The following is an 18,077-nucleotide window of genomic DNA, read 5'->3' on the forward strand; positions in this document are numbered from 1 at the left end:
CGCACGGCGCCAACACTTACCTCAGAAGTGCCCCCCCCCCCCGCCAAATAAGTCTTACTCAAAAGTCACAGAACCGTGCTCCGTGTGTACCTGTGACTCCCGACGATAAAAGCAAACCTGCTTCTTTTCCCCTACTTGTTCACGCCTTACTTTCCTGAACCCATAGTCTCCCTCCGCGTCCTCACCTCACTTAGTCGGACTTCTACCCCTGCTTGGTCTTTCTCTCCCCTTTCTCTCACTCCTTGGCAATTTCTTTCATTTGTCTGTTTCGCTACCCACCCTGAATTTTTTTTTCATTTCACATGCCCTCTGGTCTCTCCTCTTTTCCTTTTGCCCCTCTGTTAATTTTCTTTCTTCACCTTTCTTCATTTCGGTATTGCTTTTCACCCATACACTCCCCGCTTCCACCGCCCTTCACTCTCTTCAGTTCATTTTTCCCTCACATTCATTAGTTCGTATCCCCACTCTTTTACATCATTTACCTTGTTTTTTTCCCCCTCTAAACTTGCTCTCCTCCTTCTTTTCTGACAACTTTAGGTGATGCCAAGCCTCCTTGCCCTTCCTACACAAGGAGAGCTGTGGAGTGTCTTCCCGCCCGAACAGCAGCAGGAAATGAGTACCAGCTTCTGAGACCCTCGCCGCAGGGGGAGGGGCTAAAGAGGAAGTGAAGTGGCACACATATTGGGGAAGCTGCCTAGTGCCCTAGGTTATTATATCCCAACCTGACAGGTTATAGGAAGAAGAAGGTAGTTGCGGAGTGGACAAGTGAGAGACTTCTACAATGTTTCAGAACTTGGACATATGGAATGGGTAGAATGCATAAGATTTAAACATTATTGCTTTCTACAAAAATGTTAAATCTTCATTATAATCCGTTTTCATATTAAATTCCAGATTTCAATGAATTCATTTTCCCCACCCCCGTCACTCCTTTGCTTAATTCACAACCCATAGTACTTTAAAAAGCAGTATATACTGCCATCTTCTGGAGGAAACTTCTCCAAGGTGCTTGGGAGACACAAGAAGTGCCTCCTGCTGAATCCCATAGTGCATGGGTTCTGAGCATACAAGAGGGAACAGCAAAGAAATGGAGGCAAAACTCATCAGAGTCCCATTACCCAGAGGCCCAATGCCCATGTCTACCCTAGAGCTGCTCTCTTTTTAAATGCAGCTTCATTTGTCTAAGTCCCTGATGAATGCACTTTATAGACTTAATTTTCCTACAGGCTCCAGTGATTAATTAGGAAAAAAAACAAGGGTTGCCAACATATTCTTGTTACTAAAGGCCTGTGAGTGTTGTATGGGCCAAATCATGCACCAATGGGGAAAATGGCATACCCTTCATTAGAGTAGAGAGAGAAAAACAGAAAGGACAACCAAGCAGCATCCTTTGCTGGGGGTAGCAGGCGGAAGCAAGGCAAATGTGGCTTTCATGCCCACTGAGAGAAAATAGTGGAATGCAAAGAATGATCCTTGTTTTATCACGTACTGCTAAAACCAGATTTCTTTTCTCAAAAACCAATCATTTCCAGTCATGCTTCACTGGCTCAAACCTAGGATCCCTGCGTTTATGGAGATAAAAGTAGAAGGGTAGGGGAGGAGGGAATTACATAAAAAGCTTCAAAGTCCACTAGAAATAGAAAGGTAGGATAATAAGCTCAAGGACAGACCAGAAAAGGCGTGACACCCCACCAAAATAGGGTACAGGGACAAGACTCAAGACCACATACGAAAAACCCTGAGCGCACCCCCCCCAAGTAGGAGCAGGGAGGGAGCTCAAGCCTCTGCTTAAAAAGGGAGAACAGGTAGTACTGCCAGTGGAGTGGCTCAAACTTGTCATCCTAGCTACCTAAGAGGCTAATGTTTGAGGTCAGACTGGGCCAGAAAGTCCTTGATACCCTTATCTGCAAATAACCAGCAAAAAGCTGAAAGTAGAGCTGTGGCTCAAGTTCTACAAGGCCAACCTGAGTGTGAAAACTTAAGAGTCTGAGTTCAAAGCCCCAGCACAACCACAAAAGAAGATCTGGTTGGGTGCTACTAGTTCATGCCCATAATCCAGCTACTCAGTAGGCTGAGATCTGACTACCACAATTCAAAGTCATTCTGGGGAAGCAAAGTCCATAGGATTCTTATCTCCAGTTAATCATCACAAAAGCCAGAAATGGCACTGTGCCTCAACTGGTAGAGTGCTTGCTTTGACCACAGAGACAGTGCCCAGATCTCAAGTTCAAGCCCCATGACATACCGCACCCCCTCCCCACCAAAAATAGGATCTGGTGGTTTGACACAAGCAGTTCAGGACTTACCTAACAAAGTTTGGGTTCCCAAATTCAATACCCAATACTAGGGAGAAAAGGCCCAATTCTATACGTGTGTTATTTCTCCCTTCTTCTTTATTTAGAAATGTTCTAGGGAACGGCCAACGAAAAAGTAGAATATGAAATTTCATCTGCAATGTATAGACTTATAGACTGCTGAATTTTTTTTCTTTTTGACATCCTCTCAACATAGGTGCTGTCTCTGATCTCTTCAGCTCAACGCTACCACCCTATCCCTTGAGCCACAGCGCCACTTCCTGTTTTCTGGTGATTAATTAGAGATGAATCTCACAGACTTTAGTGCCCTGGTGGGATTTGAACTATGATCCTCAGATCTCAGACTCCTGAATAGCTACTTTTATAGGCATGATCCACCGTGCCCAGCTTGAATTATTTTTAATTACATTTTATCCCTTTTTTATAATAATTTTATATTAAGTATTATAATACAATGTATTAGATCCATAAATGTTTACTTAAATTGTGTATTGAGAAGTGCTAGGCCTTTTGCTCTAATATTTCCTTGAGTCCTCTTATCTTTGTGCATAACCTTGGGATGAGGTCCTGGTGGAAGTATTTTCTTCTTGGCATTTGGTACCATTAAATTCAAGATTTTGTCCCCTTGACATTTTCCTTGTAGTCCTTGCTCTCAAACACTATTGTTAATAATTCAGTACTGCTTTGCATTCCATATCAAGGCTGATCAAGAGCAAATATAATTGAGATATAGAAAAATCTAGATAGTTTAGAGGAAGAGTTCAGAGAGTTGTCATATGTTTGTGTACAGGTCCAACCTGTATTGACATATTGCATACCTTTGTGTCTGACTGGTCAGGGCCACCTTGGGTCTCTACTGTGAAGCCTTCCTGTGCTGACATATATTATGTTAGATGCAGAGACACAAAGCAGCAAAATGTTCCTGCATAAACTCAGAGAGCAGATGGGATGGCTCACTTCCAGACAGAACTGGGGGATTTTTAGGTAGAACTAAATTAGAAGAGAAGGAGCAACATCTTCTCAGATGAATTTTATTTAGTGTTCACTTATGGTGCAGTGCTAGGTGTAGTATTAGTGAAATTTTGAGGTAAGGCCAACACAGCTCAAGTCCCCAAAGAACACATATCCTAACTAGAAAAACAAAAACATAGACAAAGCACTATGCCTGGTAAGTGATAATAAAGGTTTGGTGGCATGGCAGGAGATTGTGGAAGAGAACTTTAAAAGGTTGATAGGACAGCCTACTGTAGATGCTCCTTGATTTACTTACAGCCATTTTAATGAACCCACCATGAGTTGCAAATTCTATGTCAGAAATGCATTCACTATGTCTAACCTACTGAGGGCCATCCTTCAGCAACATAGAGTGCCAGTCTTTTACCCTCCTACTCTCATGGCTTACTGGAGTTGCCCAGTATCATGAGAGGGTATAGAGCCTAGGACAAGATCTAAATTCAAAGTTTGAATTAGTTTTAAGTTAATGCATATTGTTTTTACACTATAATGAAGTTAAAAACATGCAAGGTGAATCAAAAGACAAGGGCTATTTTTAGATAGACTATAGTGTGTGTGTGTGTGTGTGTGTGTGTGTGTGTGTGTGTGTGTTTGAGGCCAGTGTGGATTAATTTTTTGTGTGTTTTTGATGAACCAAATGTGAAAGATGAAATATTCACAGTTGAGACTGAAAAGTGACTTGGGAACCATATCTCAGGGGATCCAATGTAAAACATTAAAGAAACTCTCAATACAATTGAAGTACTTAACATACATGCATAAAATATAATAATGAAACTCATTAAAATTGTTAAAATGAGAAAGAAGGGGGACATGAAAGAGTAATAGTGGAGGTAAGTTTGATCAAATACATTATATGTGTGGAAGGAATATCACAATGAATCCATTTGAATAATTAATATACATGAATAAAAAGAATTTTTGTAGAATTTTAAATTATTATAAAATAATGTACAGTGGGGTTACAGTTACAGAAGTCAGATTAAAGAGTACATTTCTTTTTGGACATCATCATCCATTCCATCACTCTCTCCCAGTTTATCCCTCCATCCTCACCCACAAGTTGTATAGTTCGTTTTCAACATAATGTTTAGTGAGTACTGCTGCTGCATTTGTTCATCCTGTGTCCATTGATTTTTCTGTGAAGAAATTAAAAGTAAAAAGAAAGAAACATTCTCCTGAGCCAGGGATGGTGGTGCACACCAGCCTATGCTGTGAGAATGTGGAAGAGAGTTCAGGACGTGAAAGCAGGAGAATCTCAAGGTCAAGGTCACCTGTGGGCTATATAGTAAAAACATATTTAGAATAAAGAAAGGGATGAGAGAGCAAAAGGAAGAAAGAAATCTCCCAACTTCATGTCTCCCTTCAATTTGGTAATTATTAATATTATTTTCTTTTGCCAATCCTAGGGCTTAAACTCAGGCCCTGAGCACTAGCCTTTTTTAAGTATGTGGTACTGAGAAATCAAACCTGGGTCTTTGTGCATGGTAGGCAAGCGCTCTACCACTAGGCCAAACTCCTGACCCCTTTTGGTAATAATTAAGAAAAAGAATAGGGAGGTGCTAGTAGCTCATGCCTATCATCTTAACTATTGAGGAGGCTAGAACTGATGATCGAAGTTCAAAGCCAGCCCAAGAGAAAAGTCCATGAGACTCATATATTCAATTAACCTGAAGTGGACCTGTGGCTCAAGTGGTAGAGAGCCAGACTTGAGCCAAAAAGCTAAAGGTCAGCACCCAGGCCTTCAGTTTAAGCCCCAGTATCAGCACACACACACACACACACACACACACACACACACACACACACACACACACACACACAAATAGACTCCAGGCTTCTGTAACACACACTTGTAAAATCAGCTACTTGGAAGGCAGAGGCAGGAGAATCTAGAATTGGAGGCCAGCCTGGGCAATGTTGGTGATATTTTTTTGCCATAGGGCTTGAAATCTGGGCCTGGGCACTGTCCCTGAGCTCTTCAGCTCAGGATGGGTGCTCTATCACTTGAGCCACAGCACCAATTCCAGTTTTATGGTGGTTAATTAGAGATGAGTCTCACAGGCTTTCATGTCCAGGCTGTCTTTGGATCGTGATCCTTAGATCTCAGCCTCCTGAGTAGCTAGGATTACAAGCATGAGCCACCAGCACCCAGCTTAATGTTGGTGATATCTTAATCTCAAAAACAAAATACAAAATATTCTTTGTTTTTATGGACATTTTTCTAAGAAGGTAGGCTTTCTATAGGTTTCTCTATACTGTCAAAAGTGTTCTGACAAAAACAAAAACAAAACAAAACAAAAAAACCAGCTCTTGGAACTGGTGCTATGGCTTAAGTGGTACAGCTCTAGCCTTGAGAAAGCCCAAGAACAATGCTCAGGCCCTGAGTTCAACCCAAGGACTGACAACAAAACAAAACTAAAGTGTCTATGACACTGGGGATATGGCCTATGCAAAGACCTAGGTTCAGTTCCCAGTACTTCAAAAAAAAGTCATTTATTGAGTCCTCACTATATATTACACACACACACACACACACACACACACACACACACACACACACACACACACATTTTTATTACTAAGAACAGCCCAGAAATTAGGTCTGACTTTAGTGATGCTATAGCCTTGAGAAAGTTGAAGAAGTTTTTGACTCATGTAAGTGATGGAGTCTAGATTTGAACTTACAACTTTCCAAATTCAAAACTTGTGCTGTCACTAGGTGACTTTTAAAGTAATTAATTGATGAAGTACCAACACTGGAGCACAGGAAGAGATACCCTCTATGCTAACATTTCAGTTACTTAGGTTCACTCAAGACACACAGTGATTTTTAGGCAAATTCATTTCCCTATAATCAATATTTTAATTTTATCCAACTTCCCTAATTGGGCTAATCAAATTTTCCTTCCTGAAAACTTGTGCAACTTTACTTGTGGGCTGTTAAAGCTGGTGGAAACTTGGATACTGGTGGCTTACAACTATTATCCTAGCTAGTCAAGAGTCTGAGATCCGAGCATTGCAGTTTGAAGTTAGCCTAGGCAGGAAAGTCCATAAGATTCTTATCTCCAACTAACCACCAAAAAGCTAGAAGTGGAGCTGTGATTCAAGTGATAGAACACTAGCCTTGTGCAGAAAAGCTCAGGTTCATTGCTCAGGCCCAGAGTTCAAACCTCAGGACTGATGCACACATTCGCAAATGTATTTACACACACACACACACACACACACACACACACACACAGAGCTGATAGAGATATAAAATCTGGATCAGGAGTTCATAATCATTTTTATGTGTGTCATAGACACTTTTGATTTAATACACTAACGTTCAGACTACCTACCTTCTCAGACTAATGTCCATAGATAACACAAAATGAAAGTGATAAAAAATCATAAAGGAAATTAGTTATATTGAAGCGCAATTGTTGAAATAGAAAAACAATATGGTATAGTTACATAAGTGCTTGTTATTAATGTAGTAAAATAATAAGCTTTGATAACCATGGTAACTTAAAAGTAAAAACTAAATATATCTAAAGGTATCTATAATAAGGTAACATGTGACTATCAGTAATGTCCATAGCTAATAGTACTGTGATCTGTTTTCTTCATTTGAAATGAAATTCAATCTTAAATTTGAAGTTGGTGAAAATAAAATGGAATATTTCTCCATTTCAGTTGTGATTGCCTGAACATTTCATACCTTCCGTTCCTAGGCCAACCCCTAATAATATGCTAAGCACTATGCTGTAGGCTTTCAGAGGATTTTTCCATTTACATCTCCTAACCAGCCCTGGAGGCAGGCTTGTTTTATAGCTCTGACAGATAGGGACTGTTTTCCAAGTTATACAACTGGCAAGTGGGAGATGGGACTGGCCCCTAAGTCAGTGTGATTCCAAGCCCCACCCTTGCTCTTAACCAAACTCCAAGCCTTAACGTTGGCAGGATAGCTACTTTAGGAGCTTATTTTGAAAACCCAGGAATTTGGGAACCTGTGTTACTATACTCCCACAGAGTGAGTGAATTAAGCAACGGAAATTTCTTTCCTCATAGTTCTAGAGGTTGAAAGTCCAAAATCAAGGTGTCTACAGGGTATGTTTCTTTTGAGGCCTCTCTTTGGATTGGGGATTTTTAAAAATTTCAAATAGTCATACCCAGAGTTTTCAATTTAGCATATATACAATTTGTCTTGAATCAGTATCATCACTTTCTCTGCCCCAACATTGTGTGTGTGTGTGTGTGTGTGTGTGTGTGTGTGTGTGTGTGTGTGTGTGTGTGTGTGTGTGTGTTCTGGTGCTAGGGCTTGAACTCAGGGCTTAGGTGCTGTCTATTAGCTTTTTCACTCAAGCCTGGCACTCTACCACTTGAACCATTCTGGCTTTTTGGTAGTTAATTGTGGCTTGAGCCACCAGCATTCAGCTTCCTCCCTAATAGCTTGGCTGTCCTTTTGAATTTTCCCAGTCTTTTCTTTGTATGTGTTTGTGTCCATTTTTCTTCTTAAAAGTACATTGGCCATTAGGGGTTTACCATAATGACCTTATTTTAAGTGAATTACTTCTTTAAAGACTGTCTCTAAACACAGCTACATTCTGAGGTCTGGGGACTTAGGACTTAATCATAGGAATGTTGTGGCCAGTGACACAAAAATTAGTTCATAATAGACCTCATGCACAGGATTCAGACTGTAAGTTTCATATGGGGAACAAGGTATGCCTGGTGATGCTTACACACTGCCAGGTTGCAGAAATTTTAGCTTCAGAGTAGGCTCTAACTAATCTCTCCCTCCCAAGTAGTTAGGAATCCCAAGTAACTACTCAGGAGGCTGAGATTGAAGATCACAGTTTGGAGCCATTCAAGAAAAGAACGTCCATGAGGCTCTTATATCCAATTAACCACCAAAAAGCTAGACGTGGAGCTGTGGCTTAAGTGATAGAGTCACACCCTTGAACAAAAAGCTAAGAGAAAGCACCTTGGACCTGAGTTCAAGCCTCAGTGTCTGTACAAACAAAAACAAAAACAGAGGGTGATATATATGTGGGGGTGTCACCAGAAGGAGGCGAGGTTTGGTGAAGCTTCCCTTTAAATATAGGAACTCTTTATGTAGGATCCTTGACTTCAATTGCAGAATAAGAATTTCTGGACAAGTCACTATGGTAAGAATATTTGGAAGAGCTTTACTCAGTAAATAAACAGGCAATCAAACAAATAGACAAAAAAAACCCAGACAAACAGAAGGGCAGAGGCATTCTCTTACAGAGTGTGGGTGCTTTCATGGGGAGATAGAGAAGCACACAGCTTCTTGGGCTGCTGGGGTACTGATAGGGTAAATGCAAAAATAGGTACTTTGTCTTTGTTCTAATTACACCTGGTGTTTTGAGTTTCCAAGTAAAAAAGCATCCTGCCTTAAAAGAGAGGCTTCAGACAAGGGGGAGCCCTGATACCTGTATTTTGGCCAGGTAACTTAAGTTTTCTCAAAAGGCAAACATTCTGTCAGCTGTTGTTAGGTAAGATATGCATCCTTCAGGAAGAAATGCATTCTGTTGTCTCTCTTTAAGCAAAGATAGCACTAAATAGCATAAATATCATATTTTTGAGTTGCCTTCACCAGGCCTCAGTTTCCTTAAGTTATCCTGCTTCATTTCCCCTAAAATGACTTCTGTTCCCTTAATCTTAAGGGAAATACGTGAAGGAATATCTCCTGTATTTGTTGTAAGCTGACTATATCTCATTTTCCCTAGTCTATCCAGCTTCATTTCCCTCATAATGGCTTTGTTCCCTTAATCTTAAGGGAAGTTGATGGAAAAACTTTAATCTTGGGTCTTTGCATCCCTGTATATCATTTTCCCTAAGCTATCCTGCCTCTGAGGTACATGCTTTTAATCCTAGCACTCAGGAGGAAGATGCAGGAAGATTTCCAGTTTGAGATCAACCTGAGTACATAGTAAGTTCCATAACAGCTTTGGCTGGTGCACAAAGTGAGACCCTGTCTCAAAAAGAAAGCAGGAGAAAAAGAGAAATCGAGAAAGAGGAGAATGCAAGTGATAAATATGTTAATTCACGGGTTGGGACTTTGGCCTAGTGGTAAAGTGCTTGCCTAGCATGCACGAAGACCCAGGTTTGATTCTTCAGTACCACATACATAGAAAAAAAGCTGGAAGTTGTGCTGAAGCTCAAGTGGTAGAGCTATGGCCTTGAGAAAGTCCAAGGACAGGGCTCAGGCCCTGAGCTCAAGCCCAGGACTGGCAAAAAAATATGTTAATTCACTTGGCTATGATGATCATTGCACAGCATACAGATATAACAAAACATCACTTTGAAAAGTAAAAACATCACATTGTATATCCCATATACAATTTTAGGTCATTGACACCAAAATAAAGCTAGGAATAAACCAACAAACACATATGTAAATGGAAAAAAAAACAAAAAAATGCAAAAATAAAAATAAAAAATAATTTTTTTTTTGCCAGTCCTGGGCTTGAGCTCAGGACCTGAGCACTGTCCTTGGACTTTCTCAAGGCTAGAGCTCTACCACTTGAGCCTCAGCACCACTTCCGACTTTTTTCTATGTATGTGGTACCAAGGAATTGAACCCGGGTCTTCATGCATGCTAGGCAAGCACTTTAACCACTAGGCCAAACTCCCGGCCCCCCAAAATAAAGAAATTTATTGTTGATTTCTGTCTTAGGAAGCTTCTGGGAATGCAGGCTCTGCATCCACAGGGAGCCCAGAGTTCTGAAGTTTCTAGTGTATGTGGCTTCCTTATACAGCTGGCTGAGTCTGATGTTCCAATCTGTATCCCTGTAAGACACTATCATGAAAGGGGTGTGCAAAATCCTAAGAACCCACCCTCTACTTAGGAAAAGGCAGCCAGAAGCGGTGGCACACGCCTGTAATCCTAGTTACTCAGGAGGCTGAGATCTGAGGATCAAGGTTCAAAGCCAGCCTGGCACAAAAGTTCCTGAGACTCTTATCTCCAATGAACCTCTGGAAAACGGGAAAAGGAGCTAAGCTCAAGGGTAAGGTGGTAGCCTTGAGCTGAAGAGCTAAGGGACAGCGCCCAGGCTGAGTTCAAGTCCCTTGACCCACCAAAAAAAAAAAAAAAGAGGCAGATATAATGTGGTTTCTGGAGCAGCCTCACATGCTGGATTAACAGTCACAGCTAATCTGATCTGAGTATTCTCACCTACTCCTAGAGCCTCAGCATGGACACTATGTCACAAAAGGGGTCACTGCTACATGGTGTATAAAGGCAAAAGGGATGAATGTAGAAGAGGTAGGATATCAGCAACACTACCTGGATGTTATTCATGCTCTTATGCTTGGAACATAAACATTCATATAGAAAAAAAAGGAAACTATGATACAACTTGGTCTTAGGGGCCAAGAGCATATCCTAGTGGTAGAGTGCTTGCTTAGCATGCATGAAACCCAGGTTCGATTCCTTAGTACTATATACACAGAAAAAGGCAGAAATGGTGCTGTGGCTCAAGTGGTAGAGCACTAGCCTTGAGAAAGCCCAGAGAGTGCCCAGCCCTGAGTTCAACTCCCAGGATTGGCAAAAAAGAAAAGAAAATTTGGTCTTAGGATAAAACTTTGGCACTTGGGTGGCTTAACTGTAGGTGTCTTGTAAGACTTCATTATATCAACCTGCAGTATCAGTTCTCTAAAATCACTTGGTATTACTTTTCTAATGAAATCATGTCTTTTATACTGGTAAAATGTACTACTGTTTAGCAAATGAGAAAACTGGAAAGTCTCCCTCCTTCACTCCTTGCCTCCAATACTAACCCCTCCCTAGAGGTAAACACATTCAACACTTTTAGTTGGAATTATTCCACTGGAGGATCTATTTTAATTTAAGCAACAGAAACATGTGTGAATTTTGAGAAAAATCTCAGTTGTGACAGAAGGATGAAAAGCCAGCTATGACAAAATAAATGGTTTAAAGAAGATTGAGGCAGGCCTCTCTGATAGGTATAACTTTATTCTAAAGTCTGTTCTCCCCATACAGAGGTGAGGGGGGAGGGGAGGGAGAAGAGGAAAAGAGGAAGAGGGAAGGAAGGAGATACAGAGGGAAGAAGGAGGGAAAAGTCCAGGAGAAGTGGTGTAGGCAGAAGGGAAGGAGGAAGGGAAGAGAAAGGAGAAGGAAGAAGAGAAAACATATTAGTAACAGTTTCAAGAAGGAACTCATTACTAGTATTTACTAGTGCTGCTAACTACTTCCTTTTCTTTTTGAATTAGTGTACATTAATTTACGAAGAGTTCATTGTGGTGTTTCCATGCCTTCTATTCTAATAATGTACTTTGATCAAATGCACATCCTCTGTAACTCTTTAATATATTTCTATTTTTATTTTTTAATTTATTTTGCCCGTCTTAGGGCTTGAACTCAGAGCTTAGACTCTCTGTCCATGAGCTTCTCTGTGCTCAAGGCTAGCGCTCTACCACTTGAGCCACAGCACCACTTCTGGCCTTTTCTGAGTATCTTACTTGAGATAAGAATCTCATGGACTTAGGGGGCCGGGAGTTTGTCCTAGTGGTAGAGTGCTTGCCTAGCATGCATGAAGACCCGGGTTCAATTCCTTGGTACCACATACTTAGAAAAAGCCAGACGTGGAGCCTTGAGAAAAATCCAAAGACAGTACTCAGACCCTGAGCTCAAGCCCAGGACTGGCAAAAAAAAAAAAAAAAAAAAGAATCTCATGGACTTTCCTGACCAGGCTGGCTTTGAACTGTGATCCTCAGATCTTAGCCTCCTGAGTAGCTTGGATTACATGAGTGAGCCACAGGCATCTGAATTCTACTTTTATTTTTTTAAATATCATCATGACAACCATTTATGGACTTTTATGATAAGTAAAGAAAATACCCTCAATAGAAATTAAGAAATTTGATACAAGTGCATATTTACACCTTTTCACATATTCCTCTCATATTAATATATAATCATATTCAAACACTATCTTTAGCAAACATAATGTCTACATGTAGACAAAACTGGTTAATTTCATCCCATTAAAATGAGGTCTTAGTTAATATCCATGTAACACTTTTGTGGGAGTTTGTTCCCTGTTATTTTTTATTAAAGAATTTATTAACATTGATTTTTACATCATATTTCAAATGACATGTTTAACAAACAAGTTTTCAAGAAGGAAATCTCTATGTACAATCTCTGACACTTAGTTTTTAGAACATAATCAAAATTAGGCTAAGGATTTGTATATCATAGATACATATTAATTTATGAAATAAGACATCATGTTTATAGAGTCATAGGTTTAAATTATTCTTTTTGTATACTCCAAAGGATGGAACCCAAGGCCTACTGCACCCTAGGCAAGCCCTCTACTATTTGAGCCAAGTCCTAAATGGGACCTTGTTACTTTTGTGCATAAAAAACTAGGAAATGCTCTGAAAATATGAAGGGATGGACATTGAGACTATCTGGCCCATCTTTTTTTTTTTTTGGTCAGTCATTGGGCTTGAACTCTGGGCCTGGGCACTGTCCCTGAGCTTTTCAGCTCATGGTTATTGCTCTACCACTTGAGCCACAGCACCACTTCTGCTTTTCTAGTGGTTAATTGGAGATAAGACTATTACAGAATTTTGTGCCCAAGCTGGCTTTAAACTGCAATCTTCAGTTCTCAGTCTCCTGAGTAGCTAGGCTTACAAGTGCGAACCACAGGTGCCCAGCTTGCTCCATCTTTTTATCTGAAAATATAAATGTCTGTCCTACTTGAAATCTTCAAACTGTATATTTTCTTTATTACTACTACTATTATGTAGTTCTACAAAGAGGTTTCAATTTTATAAGTCAGGTTATGTATACAATGCATTTGATCAATGTCATCCCTTCAATCAGTCCCTCCCTATTTTTTTCTTTTTCCCTTTCTCCCTTTGTCCCTTTCTCTTTTTCTTTCTTTCTATTCCTTTGCCTCTCTCTTGGTTTCCCTCTTTCTTTCCTACCTTCTTCCTTCCTTCCTCTCTCTGTAACTCTGTGACTTTGTGTCTCTCTCTGTCTCTCTGTTTCTGTCTCTGTCTGTCTCTGTCTCTCTGTCTCTCTCTGTCTGTCTCTCTGTCTCTTTCTTTCTCTGTCTCTCTCTCGGTCTGTCTCTCTGTCTGTCTCTGTCTCTGTCTGTCTCTCTGTCTCTGTCTCTGTCTCTGTCTCTCTCTCTGTCTGTGTGTCTGTGTCTGTCTGTCTGTCTCTGTCTCTGTCCTCTCTCTCTCTCTCTTTCTCTCTCTCCTGCCATTATTGGGACTCAGGGACTCACCCTTTCCTTTAGCTTTTATCACTCAAGTGTGACACTCTACCACATTTCCATTTTTGGCTTTTTGCTGTTTAATTGGAGATAAGAGTCACTTAGATGTATCTGCCTGGGTTGGCTTTGAACATCAATCTTCAGACCTCAGCCTCCTGAGTGGCTAGACTACAGTTGTGAGGGATTGATGGTCCCAAGGATAACTTAAAAATTCCCCATTGCACATCTCCATAGTTTATTTCCCTAGGGTCAATAAACTGACAAGCATTTACTGATAATTTACCATGTGCAAGCACTATCCATTGAAATTTTGGTTCTTTGTATGTATGTGTGAGTGTGTGTATGTGTGTGTGTGTGTTTGTGTGTGTAATATTCGGCCTTATAAAAGAAAAAATATGTTAGGTGCTAGTGGCTCATGCCTGTAATCCTATCTACTCAGGAGGCTGAGATCTGAGGATCAAGGTTCAAAGCCAGCCTAGGCACAAAAGGACCTGAGACTCTTATCTCCAATTAACCTCTAGAAAATGGGAAGTAGGGCTTGGCTTCAAGAGTAGGATAGAGCTCAGGGACAACGCCCAAGCCCAGGGGTAGGGTGGAAGTCTTGAGCTGAAGAGCTCAGGGACAGTGCCCAGGCAAAGTTCAAGCCCCATGACATCCCCTACACACAAAAAACCCCAGCAAAACAAAACCAGGAATCTGGGACATATGTTGTGAGGGAGGAGGTCAAGGTAGGACAAGGTGAATGGAAAGAGGAAGGTGGACGAATACAGTTATAATGTTTAATGTACATATGTAAAATACAACTAGGTAAATTGAATGCATGGGTGGGATTGGGAGAGATGGGAAAGAATGATGAACAGGGTGAGTGACATTGATCAAGATGTATTATAATCGGCGCCAGGAGTTTGGCCTAGTGGTTAAAGTGCTTGCCTAGCATGCATGAAGACCCAGGTTCGATTCCTCGGTACCACATACATAGAAAAAAGTCGGAAGTGGTGCTGAGGCTCAAGTGGTAGAGCTCTAGCCTTGAGAAAGTCCAAGGACAGTGCTCAGGCCCTGAGCTCAAGCCCAGGACTGGCAAAAAAAAAAAAAGATGTATTATAATCGCAATTTGACATGTCGAATCAAAACTTTGTAGAAGTACTTAAGGATAAAAAAACAAAAATAAGCAGCAAAAATAGAGCTAGAGGTATGTCACAGTGGTAGATTGCTTCACTAGCAAATACAAGGCTTTGAACCCAAAGTCTGAGTACTGCCCAAAAATAAAACTTGAAAAAAATTGAATCAGGGTCTCGCTTTGTGAGTCAGGCTGGCTTCAAACTCAGCATCCTGAGTAGCTGGAATCATAGGCATGAGCCACCACACTTGGCTTTCCAGAACGTTTTCAAATGACATTTACTTACTGAGATGGTAGATTATGAAATTAAGTATCTAGCATATAGTAAGTGTCCAATAAATGGAGAGCAGTCATAATTACCTGACCTTTCTAAACAAAATTTCAATGACAAATTCTATTTGCTATGAGATATAAATAAAATAAAGCATGGCATGTAAAGTACTTAGTATAGTGCGTGGCATATGATAATTGCACAGCGAATGGTGACAATAGTGTTAATGTCAGTGCAATTATTATTTTTAGGTTCTGGTGGCTTGAGATGGAATTTTCTGCTCCAATCTCCTAAGTCATCTGACTCTGCAGTTTGTTACATTGCATTATTTCATATATGATGTCTTAAAGCATGCTTGTGTTTAAAGCCTCTCCTGATAACAACCTTAGGCCTTAGCCACCACTACCAACCACCATTACCAGACATTTCCCATGCTCAAATTATAGTCTCTAAAAGAATATAAAAAATAGAGAAGCTGATGATGGAAGGATTGCAGCAGAACTCTGATTATCTCCAAAAATAGTTTCTGCCTAAGTACATATGAGACACTGGTTTTCTTATCAGTTGCAAAGCTTAAGATAGCTGGAAGAAGTGAGTTCTACCAAAAGATTATTCCATTTTGCTTGAGCACTCCCACTGTTTTAAATAGAGAGTAGAGTAGAATAGAGTATGGATTTGAAGTATCCTCTTCAGTCAAACTCCATCCCTCCAAAACAGCTTGCAGAATTTCCTTCCCCACTAGTAATGGGTATCACTTTCCGCCCCTCCCCCCCCCAATTTCCTACACTAGTAAAAAATAATTGTTAGTGTCTTTGCAGAACTTCCTGGATATTGTAGTGGTCATTTGTAAATGGTAGTTTTTCAGACAGTGCTACTCAGAGTTTCCTTGGCTATAAGTGATCTTCTTGCTAATGGCCTCAGTGAGAAGGCCCAGAAGCCCTGCATGTCTTTTACAGCACTTGTAGCTTTCTCTCTTCATCCTGAGAAATCTTTGACCAGCCATCTAATTTTATCCAAAACAATCCTCTTCCTTTTGATGTGGAAAAACTCTTATACTTTCCTGACATCATAATCTCTCTGCGAAGAAGGAAGTCGATAAAGTAAGTTGGCTGAATCTGAGGGTTGAGTATGGGGATAAAGAGGTAAATATCTTCCTCTCTGAGCTGAGAATCCAGGCAAGATGCAATAAGTAGAGCAGAAAGAGGGTGATCATCTTGGAGAGTTAACTTAGACGGCTTGTGGTATTGTTTGTAGATCCCAGGCTACTGATTAGGGACCTCTGTCCTAATATAGTAGAAAAATGGTTTGTGTTGTCATTGTTGTTCTTTTTAATATCCTTCCCAAGGCATTTCTCTCTTCCTGCATGGGCTTTCTTAATCTTGATACTGTGCAGTGAAGATTGATCTTTTTGCCCTACTTTATACTTGTAGAATTTCTTATTTGCTCTTCAGTCACCTCTGAAATTGTGGACGTAGTTTATCTAGCCTTTTGTGGCCACTCCATATGTTGACAGACAGGCAGCCTCCACCTTAAAGGGAGAGTGAGTTCTCAAAGTTCATTCTCAAGTCAATTGTTTGGAAGGTGACATGCATTTTTCCATAGGAAGAAAAATGTTATAAATGGAATTATATTTCCAGGCCAACCCACAGAAGAATTTTTAGCTGTAATGTACTAGAAGTATGCACCATTTGTAATGAAAAAAATAGGAAATCTTGGTAATTCAGCAAAAAACAGAAGACAAACCAATGGAATAAGAAATACTTTCGCTTGACTGCTGGCACTGCATTCCAAGTCAAGAATTGGACAAGATAAACAGGGCTTTCTGGAATCCTGAATTCATCTCCAAAAGACAAGGATTTTGAAAGGCTACAGAGGGTCATAATAGTTGTTTTTTTTCTCAGTCCTGGGACTTGAACAATGGGCCTGGGCGTCATCCCTGAGCTCTTCAGGTCAAGGCTACTTCCGTGAGCCACAGCACCACTTCCAGTTTTCTGGTGGCTAATTGGAGACAAGAGTCTCACAAACTTTATTTAGTGCGCGGGTTGGCTTTGAACTATGATCCCCAGTTCTCAGCCTCCTGAGTATCTAGGATTACAGGCATGAGCCATTGTGCCCGGCTGGTCATACACAGTTCTTCTGAATTCCTAATTTCATGCCAAAATGTGTGTGTGTGTGTGTGTGTGTGTGTGTGTGTGTGTGTGTGTGTGTGTGTGTTGGCACTAGGTTTTGAACACTGTCTTCATTCTTGCTCAGCTTGACTTTTCTACTTCACACTTGAGTTATGCCCCCACTACTAGCATTTTGCTTCTTAACTGGAGATGTCACTAAAATTTTTCTACCCAGGCTAGCTCTGAAGCAGATCCTCAGATCTCAACTTCCTGGTTAGCTGGGGATATAGGCTTTAGCAATTGTTCCTGGATGTTTTTTTTTATCTAGCTCTGGGACTTGAACTCAGGGCTTACACATTGTCACTGAGCCTCTTTGTGTTCAAGGCTCTACCACTTAAGCTACAAAGCCACTCCTGGGTTTTTTTGAGTGGTTTTATTGGAGATAAGAGTCTCAAGAACTTTCCTTCACAGGCTAGCTTTGAACCACAATCCTCAGTTTTCAGCCTTCTGAGTAGCTAGGATTACAGGCATGAGCCAGCAGTGCCCACTTGGATAGTTGGATTTAGTGCTTATTATATACTGAGCACCAACCCTGTGACAGGTACTGTGCTAGGCTGGTAACATAATTTCACTTCAGTTTTCCAACAGCTATTAAATCTTTCAGTGTCCTTCATTTTCATATTAGGAGACTAAAGCTCAGAAATGTTAAAGAGCTGGACACATGGATAGCACATGAAAGCTAGTCACTACTTTTCCATTATTCAACCAGTGCTTTATAGCATGTACTTGGCCATACTTATGTTTATCTAGGTATTTCAGGAAACCTACTGCTAAGGCTGTTGACCATGATTAGACTTGTTTGCTAGTTCATTAGGAAACAAAGATCAGAGAAAACAAGAGAGGTGGAGGAGGTGAGAAACATTTTACTAGGCAAAAGTTCAACTAGGAATCTACATACAATAGTAATTCTCAAACTTTAATGTG

This window comes from Megascapheus bottae, chromosome X (assembly GCF_031878675.1).
Source record: "Megascapheus bottae isolate mThoBot1 chromosome X, mThoBot2.hap1, whole genome shotgun sequence".
In the NCBI taxonomy this organism is placed as follows: Eukaryota; Metazoa; Chordata; class Mammalia; order Rodentia; family Geomyidae; genus Megascapheus; species Megascapheus bottae.